General features: G+C 40.3%; 1 pseudogene; it reads left to right on the top strand.

The window, feature by feature from the left end:
• Positions 1-16,918, top strand: part of LOC110259667 — a 41,027-nt pseudogene that overhangs the window by 23,750 nt on the left and 359 nt on the right.

Below are 16,918 nucleotides of genomic sequence, written 5' to 3'. Positions count from 1 at the left end.
GCTTTCTTCTCAGTGAGTACACAGTCCCACATAACCTACAAGATAACTTCATTAGCTATTTTTCAATCTCATAGTATGGAATACCACTTTACCACCATGGAGTATGAAGGGAAGTCTCTGCATTTTGCCTGACCTCTATGTAATGACCATTTCCCTGAGGTCATGTTGTCTGCAATCCACTGTCTGGAACCACTAGACAGTAAGCTCCGTGGAGGGAGGGACCACACCTGTATTATCAATCACTGTATCCCCAGTGCCTAGGCTGTACTTGGCACATAGCAGGTACCTAGTTAAATTTGCTGAAAGAATTAATAAAGTCAAATGTCAGTTCCTCTAAGAAACTTTTTTTACTACAATGCTTATTACATATTTTTCTTCATCTGTTTTTCCTCCTCAGCTGAGTCTCTCGAGACAGAGGCCTAATAATAAAGATATGTAGTAACCTAGTAACCAAGGTACAAGAAAGACCTTTCAAACAACTCAAATAATAAAACCAGCATCTCCACTACCAGTGCCAAAAGAGACAGCATTAAAGAACTGAGAACTTAAGAATTTACAGGCTTTTCACATAGGGAAGTAAAGCTGTGGAAAGGCTGGAACAGCTTAGGTTTCTAAGTACATGCAGAACTTGTCTCTAAGAGATAACCAAACTGCTTTCACGCCTACCAAAAAAAAAAAAAAAAAAAAAAAAAAAAAGACCTCCATGGAGTTCCCGTCATGGCTCAGTGGTTAACGAATCTGACTAGGAACCATGAGGTTGCGGGTCCGATCCCTGGCCTTGCTCAGTGGGTTAAGGATCTGGTGTTGCCGTGAGCTGTGGTGTAGGCTGCAGATGTGGCTCAGATCCCGCGTGGCTGTGGCCCTGGCGTAGGCCGGTGGCTACAGGTCCGATTAGACCCCTAGCCTGGGAACCTCCATATGCCAGGGGAGAGGCCCCAGAAAAGGCAAAAAGACCAAAAAAAAAAAAAAAAAAAAAAAGCCTCTTAAAACAACCTGATTTTTTTTTTTTTTTTTTTTACATCCTATTAATTAAACAAATTCTTTGGGATTTCCTGTTGTGGCTTAGTGGAAACGAATCTGACTACTAACCATGAGGATGCGGGTTCAATCCTGGCCTCTCTGCGTGGGTTAAGGATCCAGCATTACCATGAACTGTGGTGTAGGTTGCAGACGTGGCTCAGATCTGGTATTGCTATGGCTGTGGTGTAGGCCGGCAGTCGTAGCTCTGATTGGACCCTTAGCCTAAGAACCTCCATATGCCACTGGTGTTGCCCTAAAAAGACAAAAAACAAACAAACACTTTTATAAATTACTGTATTGCCATTCTATAAAAACATGGTAGCTTTTACATTTAAAAAAAAAGATGGGAGTTCCTGTCGTGGCTCAGTGGTTAACGAATCCAACTAGGAACCATGAGGTTTCAGGTTTGATCCCTGGCCTTGCTCAGTGGGTTAGGGATCCAGCGTTGCTGTGAGCTGTGGTGTAGGTTGCAGACGTGGCTCGGATCCCACATTGCTATGGCTCTGGTGGAGGCTGGTGGCTACAGCTCCGATTAGACCCCTAGCCTGAGAACCTCCATGTGCCGCGGGTGAGGCCCTATAAAGACAAAAGACAAAATAAATAAATAAATAAAAAAGATAGATGAAACTAGAGACTTTCATACTAAGTGGAGTAAGTCAGAAAGAGAAAGACAAATACCATATGATATCACTTATATCTGGAATCTAATATATAGCACAAATGAACCTTTATACAGAACAGAAAGTCATGGACTTGGAGAACAGACTTGTTGCCAAGGGGGAGAAGGAGAGACTGGGATGGGCTGGGAATCTGGGGCTAACAGATGCAAACTATTGCATTTGGAATGGATAAGCAATGAGATCCTGCTGTATAGTGCTGGGAACTATATCTAGTCACATGTAATGGAGGATGATGTGAGAAAAAGAATGGGTATATATGTGTGCATGTATATATGTGTGTGTGTGTGTGTGTGACTGGGTCATTTTTCTGTATAGTAAAAAGCTGACAGAAAACTGAGCCAAGCATAATGGAAAAAATAAAAATCATTTTAAAAAAATACAGTTCCAGGAGATGGGATTAAGACAGCTGAATAGAAGGACTGGAGCTCACCTTCTCTCATAAAAACAACAAAATTACAACCAAATGTTGAACAAACTTCAACCAAATGGACTGGAAACTTTCAAAAAGATACTTACTCCAGAAGACAAAGAGGTGGCCACCTCAAGAGGTAGGAGGGGAGATAACATAATATAAGCAAGCCCATACCTGCCATGTGGGAACGAACCTACAGACTGGAATGTAACTATCACAGAGACTCACCTATGGGAGTCGGAGTTCTGAGCCCCACATCAGGTCCCCACGCCTAGGATCTGGCACTGGGAGAAAGAGCCCTGGAGCATTTGGCATTGAAGGCCAGTGAGGCTTGTGTGCAGGAGTTCCACGGGACTGGGGGAAATGGAGACCCTATTCTTGAAAGGTGGACACAGACTTTCATGTGCACTGGGTCCCAGGACAAAGCAGAGGCTCCATAGGAATCTGAGTTGGACCTGACTGCAGTTCTTGGTGGATCTCCTGGGAAAATGGGGTGACTATGGCTCATTGTGGGGAAGAACATTGGAGGCAAAGCTCCTGGCAATATTCATCAGTGTGTGTTCCTCTAGAAGTGGACATAACAGGAAAATCTGCCCCCCCCCATCAGCGCAGAAAACCCCCAGGCCAGACTTATCAAGAAAAAAAGAGAGAGGACTCAAATCAATAAAATTAGAAATGAAAAAGGAGAAATTACAATGGATATCACAGAAATACAAAGGATCTACTATATAAAACAATATGCCAATAAAACAGAAAACCTAGAAGAAATGGACAAATTCTTAGAAAAGTACAACCTTCCAAGACTAAACCAAGATGAAATAGAAAAGATGAACGGACTAACCACAAGTATTGAAATTGAAACTGTGATAAAAAAAAGCTTCCAACAAACAAAAGTACAGGACCAGATGGTTTCACAGGTAAATTCTATCAAAGTTTTGGAGAAAAGGAGTTCCCGTTGTGGCTCAGTGGTTAACAAATCTGACTAGGAACCATGAGATTGCAGGTTTGATCCCTGGCCTTGCTCATTGGGTTAAGGGTCCAGTGTTGCTGTGAGTATGGTGTAGATTTCAGATGCAGCTTGGATTCCACATTGCTGGGGCTGTGGCATAGGCCAGCAGCTACAATTCCAGTTAGACCTCCTAGCCTGGGAACCTCCATATGCCACCGGTACAGCCCTAGAAAAGACAAAAAGATAAAACAAAACAAAACAAAACAAAAAAACTTTTGGAGAAGAGCTAACACTTACACTTCTGAAACTATTCCAAAAAATTCCAGAGAGGAAGGAACACTCCCAAACTCATTCTAAGAGGCCACCATCACCCTGATACCAAAACCAGACAAAGATACCACAAAAAAAGAAATTACAGGCCAACTTCACTGATGAACAAGATGCAAAAATCCTCAACAAAATACTAGCAAACCAAAAACAACAATACCTTAAAAGAACTGTACATCATGATCAAGTGGGATTTATCCCAGGGATGCAAAGATTCTTCAATATCTGAAAATCAATCAGTGTGATACACCACATTAACAAACTGAAGAATAAAAACCATATGATCCTCTCCATAAATACAGAAAAAGCCTTTGGCAAAATCCAACACCCATTTCTGATAAAAAAAAAAAAAGCCTTCAGAAAGTGGGCATAGAGAGAATATACCTCAACACAATAAAGGCCATATATGACAAACCCATAGCTAACATCATTCTCAGTGGTGAAAAGCTGAAAGAATTCCCACTGAGATACATGTACTTCGGGAGATACATGTACTCATGTACTCCTGAAAAGATACATGTATTCCAATATTCATTGCAGCACTACATACAATTGCCAAGACATGGAAACAACCTAAATGTCCATCGAAAGAGGAGTAGATAAAGAAGATGTGGTACATACACACAGTGGAATATTACTCAGCCATTAAAAGGCATTTTTAGCAACATGGATGGACCTAGAAATTATCATGCTAAGTGAAGTTAGTCAAATAGTGAGATACCAACATCATATGCTATCACTTACATGTGGAATCCAAAAAAAGACACAATGAACTTCTTTGCAGAAAAGATACTCAGAGACTTTGAAAAACTTATGGTTTCCAAATGAGACGGGTTGGGAGGTAGGGGATGCACTGAGGGTTTGGGATGGAAATGCTATAATTTGGTTGTGATGATTGTTGTATAATTATAAATGTAATAAAATTCCTTGAGTAATTAAAAAAAGTATAAACCATCATCATTCCTCATTGCTTTGGCTCATAGGAAGCTCAAAGTCAAGCAGAATGCACAAGGATGCCAATGGGCCTAAGGACGTGTTCTAGGAAGCAACCTCTTCCTACCTCCATGAAAAGCGATTGTGACTTTGCTATGAGAGGGGAGTGGCTGTGTTGTTTAAAAAGGCATATTAAGTATTTTCATACAATTGCATATCTGAACAGCAAAATAGCAATTGTTTGATAATACAAATTATGGAAAATATAGCTCAATAAAATCTCCTTGCTTCACAATGATATACCAATGACACAAGATCAGTTCCTGGATTTGAAAAAACCGGCCTAAGAAACTGTCGGAAGGAGTTTCTGATGCCCATGTTGACTTTTTAATTAACTGGAGGCTTGCATATATGTTCTTACTATAACCACCTAAAATATATTTTTGGAAGTTGGTGGGAAATTATTAATAAATATCACAAAAGCCCCAACCATATCAACAGCCCTGACTTAGGGCAAGGACTTTCTTTGGAGAGAATCTCAAGAATTGTCCTCATTAGGAGTTCCCGTCGTGGCGCAGTGGTTGGAGAATCCGACTGGGAACCATGAGGTTGCGGGTTCGGTCCCTGCCCTTGCTCAGTGGGTTGACGATCCGGCGTTGCCGTGAGCTGTGGTGTGGGTTGCAGACGCGGCTCGGATCCCGCGTTGCTGTGGCTCTGGCGTAGGCCGGTGGCTACAGCTCCGATTGGACCCCTAGCCTGGGAACCTCCATGTGCCGCGGGAGCGGCCCAAGAAATAGCAACAACAGCAAAAAGACAAAAGACAAAAATAAAATAAAAAAAAAAAAAAGAATTGTCCTCATTAACAGTTATCACATTTTGTAACATGCAATTATGTGATGGTTTGATGTTTTGTAGGGCCTGGACTATAGGAGGTGCTTGGTTAACTATTTCTTAGATGAATGGATGAATCATTTATTTCAAGAGACCCCAGCTGTACAAAAGTTATATATGTAAACTGACAAATAGAATAAAGTAAATTTTAAGTGAACATAGTATCGTATTAGGGAGGTAGGATTTGGGGTTATCTTTTAAAGTTTTTTTTTAATCTTCATTCTATTGTTTTTATAATTTAAAAAAGGGACAAAAGGAAATGATGTATGCAACAGTTCAGAAAAAGTAATATGTATATAAAGCAAATGTACTGAAACATTAAAAACTGGTAAATCTGAATGATGGGTGTATGGGAGTTCTAACAACTTATCTGTACATTTAAGAATTATTTCAAAATAGAAAGTTTTTTTTTAAAAAAAAAGATACTTCCACTATACTGACTTAAAACTACTTTGTTGAATGTAACCATACTTTTACCAATTTTGAAATTTGCATAAAATTGCTCTAATTTTATGAAATGCAGATAACACAGACTGATTGCTATGATTTCATGCATAGCTTGTCTTTTTATTTTCCTTTCAGTCTATGTATAATTGCTTAACAAACAATAAAAATACAATTAAACACAGCAATAGTTCTCAGCTTCTTTTCCTCCAGTTTCCATATCTCCATGGAGAAACCAACACTTAAGGGAATCATAGGGTGACAAAAAGCCATTAGTTTTTACATCTCAAGAAAAATAAAGTGAAAGGACAAAGTAATCATTATCTTATTTCCTACATACAGTTTGACTAACTTTTAGCAACCACAACCCCTATGTTTAGAACAGATTAGAAGAAACCTTATACTTAGACCACTTTAACTTTTCAGGGGATGTGGATTCTACCAGGAATAAACTTTTTATTAATCTTTAACTGAAACTCCGTGTTTACCATTAAAGAAAACCACATGCCACAGAGAGGCATAAGAGAAGACTTGAATAAATGAGATGTGTATTTATGGATCATAAAACTGGCCTTTCAACTATCCGTGCACTGCCAACTTCTGCCAGAGGTTAACTTCCCCAAGCCTGTCCTGAAGTACCCAGGGATCTCCTGGTTTCCCCAACTAGTCAGCTGGCATCTCTGGATTTTCTGTTTCACTCTGAGCCACCTGCCATCATCTCTCTGCCTTTCAAATTCTATACACTATAGCCTTCGAGTTTCCTAAAAATGACCCTTCATCACCATTTTCTGTTCTTGGTTAAGAGGCAACACTTTTTCCCCAGAACATGCCAGCGAAGGGTAAGGTGGGATCTCAGTAAGTCTCCCAAATCCATGTCTCTGACTCAGAATCTGACTCGACTCTGAACTTCACGAGCTCCAGCTTCCCTGCAACAGCTTTGGGTGCTCGAATGGCTGCCTCATGGATACTCTACAGAAAAATCCTCTGGGTTACCCACATAGTTGGCACATTTGCTCCTCTGCTGGTGATTTTCCCTGGTGCTGGTAATGAACAAAACAAGAGCCATGCCCACTGATGGCACTAAAGCCACCTATTGGGACCCACCAACAGGTACCAGTGCTGATGGAACCTTCTAAGTGTCCTGTCCCATGGCACTTTCCAAGCTTTGCAATAGATGTTACTGACATTTCTGTTCTCAGTGTTACAGCCACTATAATTCCTACAACATTTTCCACTGCAGCTACCAAGCTATATCATCCCAGGTCTGGGAGCCAGGCTGTAGAAGCCTCTGCTACACTCAGATCATTTGTCCACTACAATGCTAGCCAAATGTCCTTCAATCGTACATAGGCTCCTGCAAAATCTTTTCTAAGAAATTAAGTATTTACTTATGCTGCCTTTTTAGGAAAAACTTAATTTATCTCCGTTGATAAAGGAAAGCTCTTCTTTTTAAAAGAATGCTTGATAATGATACCAAATGTAGAAAGAATGCTAGAATTAGAAAATAACCATTTGGCACCCTCTGCCCCTCAATGAAGCAATTGCTTCAGGCATAATCATCAGTGGATGTCCAAAACAAAGCAAGTAAAACAAATATGGCAAAATGCTGGCACTTACTGAATTAAGTGGTTGGTAAATTCTTCTTTTGTATGATTAAATTTTTTTCAATAAAAAGTTGGGGCAGGGTCAACTTAAGGTAAGGTCTTTCTCATGAGGGTTGGTACTCCCTTATATAAATGGAACCCTGGAGTCATCCAGGCATGCCAGAAGTCAGGTATACTGACTTGTGAGGTGAGCACAGCTTCAGTCTGTGTTGAAAACCTTGCTGTGCTGAGACATCATTTATGCCCTGATGCCTTTTTCTTTCTGACCTTTTCAACCATTTTTTCCCCATCTGTCTTAAGAGCAACAGCAACACTTGAAAACAAATAACTGCATAGTTACAACAGGGAGCAAACCAGAACCTCTGGGCAGCTTTGTTGAGATACACATGAAGAGCCTGACCTTGAGATATTTCGATTTACTAGGTCTTGGGTGGAATCTGGGCACAAGATTTTGAAAAGTCTCCAGATAACTCTGATATACTCCTCTGAAAGGGAGGTGTTTCTCTGAAACTGTATTTAGGCTTTTCCCAAAGATTCTACACAGATAGCCCCCAACTTAACAATGGTTCGACTTACCATTTTTTGACTTTACAATGGCACAAAAGCAATATGCACTCAGTAGAAGCTGTACTCTAAACTATGAATTTTGATCTTTTTCCAGGTTATCGACAATACTCTCTCTCAATGCTGGGCAGTCACAACTCCCAGTCAGCTTCACAATCATGAGGGAAAACTACCTATACACTTACAACCATTCTGGTTTTCACTGTCAGCAAAGTCTTCGTAAATTGCATGAGATAGTCAACACTGTTATAGGGGAGCTCCTGTTGTGGCTCGGGGGAAACAATCTGACTAGGATCCATGAGGATGCAAGTTCAGTCCTTGGCCTCACTCAGTGGGTTAAGAACCCCCGGCATTACCGTGAGCTATAGTGTGGTCGAAGATGCGGCTGGGATCTGGAGTTGCTGTGGCTGTGGTGTAGGCTGGCAGCTATAGCTCCTATTCAACTCCTAGCCTGGGAACCTCCATAGGCCATGGGTGCAGCCCTAAAAAAGACAAAACAAAAAAACCCACTGTATTATAAAATAGGCTTTCTGTGAGATAACTTAGCCCAACTGTAGGCTAACATAAGTGTTCTGAGCACCTTTAAGGAAGGCTAGGCTAAGCTATGATGATCGGTAAGCTGGGTGTACTAAAAGCATTTTTAACTTACAGTATTTTCAACTTATTGGAATATAGCCCCATCATAAGTCAAGAAAGATCTGCATATCTAAGAAAGGTGGGAGGCAGATTTAGAAACTGAAAAGATAAATATCAAATTAGGAAACTGAAAAAACTCAAATTATTGGTATGTAGTCATTAATGCTGCTCACTGATGTCTAATTCTCCTCCTCTGCTAAACCCAGAAAACTGAACTTTTCCCTGTGTGTCTGACGTTAGAACTGGCTGTGTTTTTACTTTGGCCAATGAAATATAAGCAGTAGCAGCAGCGCCTGTGTCACTTCCAAGCAGGAACCTCCAAGAGACAGTGCACAAGTCACCATGTCCCTTTTGCCTTCCCTTGGTGACGGTGGAAGCACCTGTCAAGATGGAGCTGCCATCAGCTGGGATCCCTGGGTGACTATGATGAGAAAGCCTCTGTCATTCCCATGTAGGACATGAAATGGGAATAAGAAATAAAATTTTTTGTGATTAATCACTGAAATATGAAGGTTGTTCTTTAAGGCAACATAATCTACTCTAACCTGACTAATAAACTGGCAAACCTCTGACACAGCCTAAGCAATTTAAAGAGAATTAGTTCTGTCTTAACATCAATAACTAAAAATTTAGAGAGACAGTGTTGAATAGAGGGAAATGGGGGAGATTTAGGGTCAGAATGACCTAAGTATAAGTGTAAAACCATAATGTCACTCATTTGTTGTAATAATAAAAATAGTATGTAATCTCTGTATAATATACAATTACTTTTAGTAACCACTAACATTTATGAAGTGCTTACTATGTGTGAGGCACTGTGCTGAGCACTTTCACATGAATTATTTCCTTATTCTTCCATTTTATGGATGAGAACCATGAAGTTTAAAGGAGTTAATTAACTTGCTCAAAGCTAGAGAGCTAGGACATGGTGGAACAAGGATTCTAACACAGGCAACGAGATCAGAGAGCCTGTGATCTTCACCATGCCTCTGTACTGTCTCCCACAGTGACTTTGACCAAATTATCTGATGTCTTTGAATCTTAGCTTCCTCAATTTAGAATGTGGTTGAGAACCACCAGGCGGGGTTTTTCATGAGGATTAAAGGAGATAATTGGGTAAAGCAATTACTATGATTCCTGACTTAGAGTAAGAATTTAAGATATGGTAGCTATTATTTTCTAGTAGCTAATATGTCACTCATTTGCCTCATCTACAGAGATTAGTCAATATGAAAAAAAGGTAACATGACAATACTTGTACTGACCTATGAGAATTCTTTAGTCCTGTCAAAGACAGACACATAATCAAATCCTACATTACTATGCTTGCATTACTTTTTTTTTTTTTTTTTTTTTTAAGGCCACACCAGTGGCGTATGGAGGTTCCCAGGCTAGGGGTCGAAGCTGTAGCTGCCAGCCTACACCACAGCCGTAGCAACTCAGGGATCCAAGCCATGTCTGTGACCTACACTACAGCTCATGGCAACACTGGATTCTTAACCCACTGAGGAGGCCAGGGATCAAACCCACATCCTCATGGATGCTAGTGGCATTAGTTTTCTGCTGCATCACAGCAGGAACTCCCCTGCTTGCATTACCTAATGGTCAGTAGTGAAATAATCATTGCTGATCTCTTAAAATAAACATTTAAAAAAATTTTTTTTTTTTACTGTCACACTCTAGGAATATGGAAGTTCCCAGGCTAGGAGTCAAGTTAGAGCTACACCTGCCAACCTATGCCAGAGCCACAGCCACTTGGGATCCACGGTGCATCTGCAACCTATACAACAGCTTGCAGCAATGCCAGATCCCCAACCCACTGAGTGAGGCCAGGGGTCAAACCCGCACCCTCAAGGATACTGGTCTGATTCGTTTCCACTGAGCCACAATGGGAACTCACAAACTTTTTTTTTAAATAAAGATACAGTGTACAAATAGCACCCATAAAATTCCCAATGATGTAGTAACTACATCCAGTAGCTTCAAGCCATTATGTCTGAAGGTCCAAGAAAAAAGATTTCAAGGATAGTGAGAAGATATTTTACACCCAGCGAGTCCCAAATGATATACTGGGATTGATACATTTCAGTAAACTTATGTTCATGTATTAATTGTGAACGACATAAGAAAACACCTTATTAAATGTAAAACTATTTGTTATGGGTCTTTAACTTCCTTTTTTGCTTCCTTATGTAATACTGGAAGAGTCCAAGTACAAACTGTTCCACAGACAATCATGTTTTCTGCAAACAAAGACAGTTTTATTTTCTTCCCTTCCCAATCTGTACACCTTTTACTTCCTTTTCCTGACTTATTCATTAGCTAGGACTTCCAGTAAAATGTTGAAAAGGAGTTGCCCTGCCCGATGTTGTGGGAAAAACTTCAGGTGTCTCACCATTAAGTATGATATTCGCTATAGGTTTTTTGTATGTTCTTTGTCATGGTTGAGGAAGTTCTCTCTATTCCTAGTTTACTCAGAGTTTTTATGATGAATAAGTATTGGATTTTGTCAAATGCTTTTTTCTCCATCTATTGACAGGATCATGAAACTTCTTTTAGTCTGTGGATGTGATGAATTACATTAACTGATTTTCAAATGTTGAACCACTGTATATGAAATTGTATATAATTTTTATGCCTTGTTGGATTCATTTTGCTAATATTTGGTTGAGAACTTTTATGCCTCTGTTCATGAGAGAGATTGGTCTGCAGTTTTTCTTTTACATAATCTCCTTATTTGATTTTTGGTATTAGAGTAATGCTGGCCTCATAAAATGAGTTAGTTTTCTCTGCTTCTATTTATTGAAGAGATTGTAGGGAACTGGTATAGTTTCTTACTTAAATTTTTGGTAGAAATCACCAGTGACCCCATCTGGCCCTTGTACTTTCAGTATCAGAAGATGACTAGTTATTCAATTTGGTTAATAAAGGCCTATTCAGATTGTCTATTACATGATCTTTTTATAAGAGGGGTTCATTCCACCCCTCTTGCTATGATCATTCATAGCTTACAGCTTCATAATTACCTTCTAAGTTTGGCATATGCCTTTTAGTCCATTGTCATCTCTTATCACTCCCACTCCCTGCATATCTGACTACTTACATTTCCCCCCAGATATCGAACTCTGTTATACTCCCATGCATTTATAAGGGCTTTTCTGTATTCTTACACAATTTTTTTTTTTTTTCTGTTTAGGGCCTTACCTGTAGCATATGGAAGTTCCCTGGCTAGGGGGTCAAACTGAGCTGGAGCTGCCAGCCACAGCAACAGCAATGAGGGATCCAAGCTGCCTCTGCAAACTACACCACAGCGCATGGAAACACTGGATCATTAACCAACGGAGCGAGGCCAGGAATTGAACCCACATCCTCATAGAGACTAGTTGGGTTCATTACCGATAAGCCACAGCAGGAACGCCCATATATTCTTAAGGCGTCCTTTTAATATCTTTTTACATATTCTTAAGGCATCCTTTTTTATTCATCCTGCTAAACCCAACTTTCCACATAAGATTTTTTTTTTTTTTTTTTTTTTGTCTTTTGTCTTTTTTTTTGTTGTTGTTGTTGTTGCTATTTCTTGGGCCGCTCCCGCGGCATATGGAGGTTCTCAGGCTAGGGGTTGAATCAGAGCTGTAGCCATCGGCCTACACCAGAGCCACAGCAACGCGGGATCCGAGCCACGTCTGCAACCTACACCACAGCTCACGGCAACGCCGGATTGTTAACCCACTGAGCAAGGGCAGGACCGAACCCGCAACCTCATGGTTCCTAGTCGGATTCGTTAACCACTGCGCCACGACGGGAACTCCCACATAAGATTTTCTTAATGTCTCCAGGCAGTTAGCTTCCCCATTCAACTTTCACAACAGAAAAAAAAAAAAAAAATTTCTTTAAAACTACCAAAAAAAAAAAAAACCAAACTTTTTAACAGTTATTTTAAATGTTCAATGTAATTCAAGGTAATACAATGAAGATACTGACCTAGTTGTGGATTGTGTCCTTTATAAATTCAATATCTAACACTAAAAGACACATTTTGACACAGCATATCAACCATGACACAAACTCTGAATAATAAGGTATCATTTCAGGATAAAGGTTAAGTATACATCAATACTGAGGACAAATGTGAATACTCATTTAGGTGTATTCTTAGATGTGTCACTTATCAGGAATGCATTATGAAATGTTTGAGTCTTTTTGTTTCTTTTTATTTATTCTGAATGATTAAGGGCTTACACTCTGGAGTCACATAGACTTGGAGGAAACGGTACTTATAATCTGTGAGTCCTTGGGCAAGGGATTAAACCCAGTCTCAGCTTCCTCATGAAGATATAGGTAAACAGTAATTGATGGTGACAGTAAATGATAATATTGCTATTACTTGAATAATTAAAAATAATGTATTATGTAGACCTCTCTTTCTTTCCACATATAACAGTGGAAAAAAATATTTTCTATCATGAATCCTTAGTGCTGAGGAAATAATAACACGTTGAAAAGAGAACCCCTTTCCAACACAGTTCCCTTTATTCATTTTTATAACTTTGACCAAAGTAGTTGAATATGGTGGTCACTAGATGGAGCAACATTCCTAGCAGAGTATCTCCTAACCAAGTACTTACCTTTTATCATTTAAGAAAAATAAATCACGTTTAGAAAAATAATCACTTGTAATAACAGATTACCTGGATACCATTTGCAGGGAAACATAAATGACTGTGAACACCTCAGAGATATCGATATGAGAAAACAGGCAAGACGAAGATTTGGACACACCACTGTCATATGTGGTTTTATGGGCTGAATTCTGTTCCCTCAAAATTCATATGTTGAAATCCTAACCCTCAGTACCATGTGACTGTTTTTAGAGGTAGGGTCTTTAAGAGGTAATTAAGTTAAAATGCAGTCATTAAGGTGGGCTCTAATCCAACATGACTGGGGTCCTTAAAAGAAAAGAAAATTTGGACGTAGACATGTACAGAGAGATGACACTGTAAAGACAAGAAGACATATAAGTCTCATAAAACTCAAAGAGAGAGACCTGAAACAGATGTTTCCCTCTGACCCCTTAGAAGAAACCAGCTCTGTTGAACCTTGATCTTGGACTTCCCATAGCCAAAACTGTAAGAAAAATAAAGTTCTGTTGTTTTCAGCCATCAAGTCTGTGGTACTTTGTAATATAAGCTCTAGCAAATATCATACATGTGAAATGGAATACCAGAATGTAAACTCCATGAAGACAGACATTTTTGTCTTTTTTGTTGACTGATATATCCCAAGCACCTGGAACAATGCATGGCACATAAGAGGTGTTCAATAAATATCTTCTTCGTGAACTAATAAAGCAGTTTAATAAAATTCTTGCCATAGATGACTCTATAAGATATTAATATTTCAGTAATGTTTTTTATTTTCATAAGACCTGAGAACATGAACACCCAGTGCTCTTACCACATGCTGCCACAGCCCAAAGGTATAAAATCCTCTGTGAAACTCCTGTTATGACTCAGTTCCTGGAGTACTTTCCTGAAGAGCTAAGAAGACAAAAATGCTGCTGTAACACAATAAATGTGAATGAGTCTACACAGAAACAGATCAACCTTGTTAGATGCATCCTGGGGAAAATGCCACAAACACATGTAGCTTACTGGTACTGCTGTTCATTCAAAAGCATCTGGTTGGCTAACTTCACTATAGGCATTGAGAACAGCCAGGAATCACAATCTAAAGGGGAAAAAATGACTTTACTGTTCTCAAAGCATTTCTTATGTGGACACAGGGAAAAGACTAATTAAATTTCCTTTGGACTTATTCAATTATGAATTCATGGTACATGTCTGTCTTCAAACCCATCTCCATGTCTTAATGTCATCACTATCACCATCAATCAGTACTGAATATGCTAGGTAAATAACAGCAAAATAAAGCAAGAAGGAAAATATGAAATACATACTTGGATTTTTACTTATATGCAAATATCCTGTAACTAATAGCTAGAGGAGAAATTCACCAAAATGATAACAATTCTGTTAGAGGCAATAATACTGTAAGTGATTCTTTCTCTCTTCAAATTATTTGTAATTTTATACAAGTCTCAATTTTAAGTCCTCAAAAATTATTCTTTTTTTTTTAGGGCTGCACCTGTAGCATATGGAAGTCCCAGGCCAGGGGCCAAATCAGAGCTACACCACAGCTACAGCCACAGACAGCAACGCAGGATCCATGCTGCATCTGTGACCTATGCCACAGCTCACGGCAATGCCAGATCCTTAACTCACTTAGTTAGGCCAGGAAATTAAACCCACATCCTCACGGATACTAGTCAGATTCGTTTCCACTGCGCCACATTGGGAACTCCCTCAAAAAACATTCTAACTTCTAACCGTTACTGGAAGAAAATTTAGGACTAAAAATCCTCCACAAAGGGAGAGGATGATACACTAATACTTATGTTTAAAGTATGTTTAATCAATACACTTATAAAGAATATGCATGAGAGGCAGAATACACCAGTGCATGGTAAGTGAAATTCAGCATTATAAAATCAAAATCTGTAAACTCCCATCTATCCTGAAAGTCATTTAAAAATCGAGTCAAAACTTGTTCTTAGTTTGGGGCCTGAAATTAGCTCCTGAACTGATGCAATCTGAAACCAGAGCCAGCAAGTGTTTACCAAAGTCTTTTTCCCAAAGGGAAAAGTCTCTTTTCTAATTCTCTAGAAGTGATGCTGTTGGGATTGCCTTGAGAATTGAACAAAGGTAGCAGGTAGGAGTACAAAAAATAAATTCATTCTGAAATATTTTCCTTTCCAGCAAAATCGAAAGCTAAATACTTTTCCACAATATGCAATTTTTAATCAAGCCCTTTTTTTTTCTGGACCCGTGGCTTATGGAAGTTCTTAGGCCAGGGATCAACCTGGAACCCATGCCGCCACAGCCACCCAAGCCGCTTCAGTGACACCAGATCCATAAACCACTGCACCACAATGGGAACTCCAAGCCCTCCTTTACTAGAGGTTTTAATTAGCTGCTTGTGCATTTGCTCCTCTTTCCTGGAAACCGCAGCATAAACAGGAAATCCAGGCCTCTGGGGCTTATTCACTGCAGAATGGAAAAAATGAAGCCATGGACTTTCTCAAGGATGATTTAGAAAGGATCATTAAATTACTGTACTCCCCTCCTTATCTTCTCCAGAAGGCTTATAAACCAAGTGACTGCACAAGCTGTATTCCACCTCCAGGAATATAAACAGCTCTTTTCCCACATGTGGCTGGAAATAAACTTGAGAGCTCTGCACCAGGCTAGTATCACATGCTAGAGTCTACACCCCAAAGCAAAGGCGATCAGCCACTCCCTAACACCTGTTACAATTGTGGGTGCTCCACTTTCTACCCTGACAACCACAAGGCAGAGCTACAACTACAGAGAAACCCTACCATTTCAATTATGTAAACACCACAGGGTTGGGTATTACACAGCCAAAGGGAGATCTTGGTGGTGATGGAACAGTGCTGTTATCTTGACTGCAGTGGTGGTTATACGAATCTATGCATGAGACAATATGGCATAGAACTATGTGTACACTTGTGCCACTCTCAACTTCCTGGCTTTGATATTACAGTTAAGTAAGACATAACCATTGGGGGAAACTGGGTAGCGGGTACACATAACCTCTCCGTACTGTCTTTGCAACTTCCTGTGAATCTGTATTTATTTCAAAATAAAATGGTTTTACAAGTGCACCTGCTGGTGCACATCACCCTGCTTTGGACGGTTTGCATTAGGACAAGTCATGGAGAATACAACAGAGCCTGGTTTTCAAATGTGAAGTTTCAGTCACCACCTAACGCAAAGCTTGAGGTCGGGGATACCCTTGCCTGTGCTTTTCCCTCCTCCTGGAATTCCCTTTCTGACCTCCCGTGTCCCGCCTGTCCCCCTTCCCAAGGCCGGCTCCTTTTCATCGTTGAGGTCACAGGTCAATGCCACCGCCTTACAGAGGTCTTTCCTTGTCCCCGTAACTAATGCAGCTGCCTTCGGCTATCCTGAGTCCCCTGCGCCCTTCCTCGAGATCTTCCCCACGTGACGATTTGGCTTGTTTGCTTGCTGGTTACCTGTGTCAATGCCACGGGGGCGGGCCCGCTCTACACCCAGCAATGAGCACGCTGCTCGGTGATGGCAGGAGCTCAGAAAGGATTGTATTTGAATAAACGCACCTCACTCGAATTCATTCCCTTAGGCTCGAGGGTGGTGGCACGGTTTCTTCCCCTCACACCATCGGTCCTCTCAGGTCAGGGCGGGCCTCGTCCCCCTCACTTTGGCACACGGGTGCCCCTCGGCCTCCTCCCCTCATTCGGACCCCACCTCGCCCAATGAGGGCACCATTTTCCTCTAAGTCTTCTGCCCAGAAGGGCGCCTTTTTCTTTTTCGTAGCCTTTTCTCAGGCCATCACTCAACTT

The sequence above is a fragment of the Sus scrofa genome, chromosome 1, assembly GCF_000003025.6.
Source record: "Sus scrofa isolate TJ Tabasco breed Duroc chromosome 1, Sscrofa11.1, whole genome shotgun sequence".
Lineage (NCBI taxonomy): Eukaryota > Metazoa > Chordata > Mammalia > Artiodactyla > Suidae > Sus > Sus scrofa.
The sequence above is the reverse complement of the archived record's forward strand: the minus strand, read 5'-3'. Positions and strand labels throughout refer to the sequence as shown.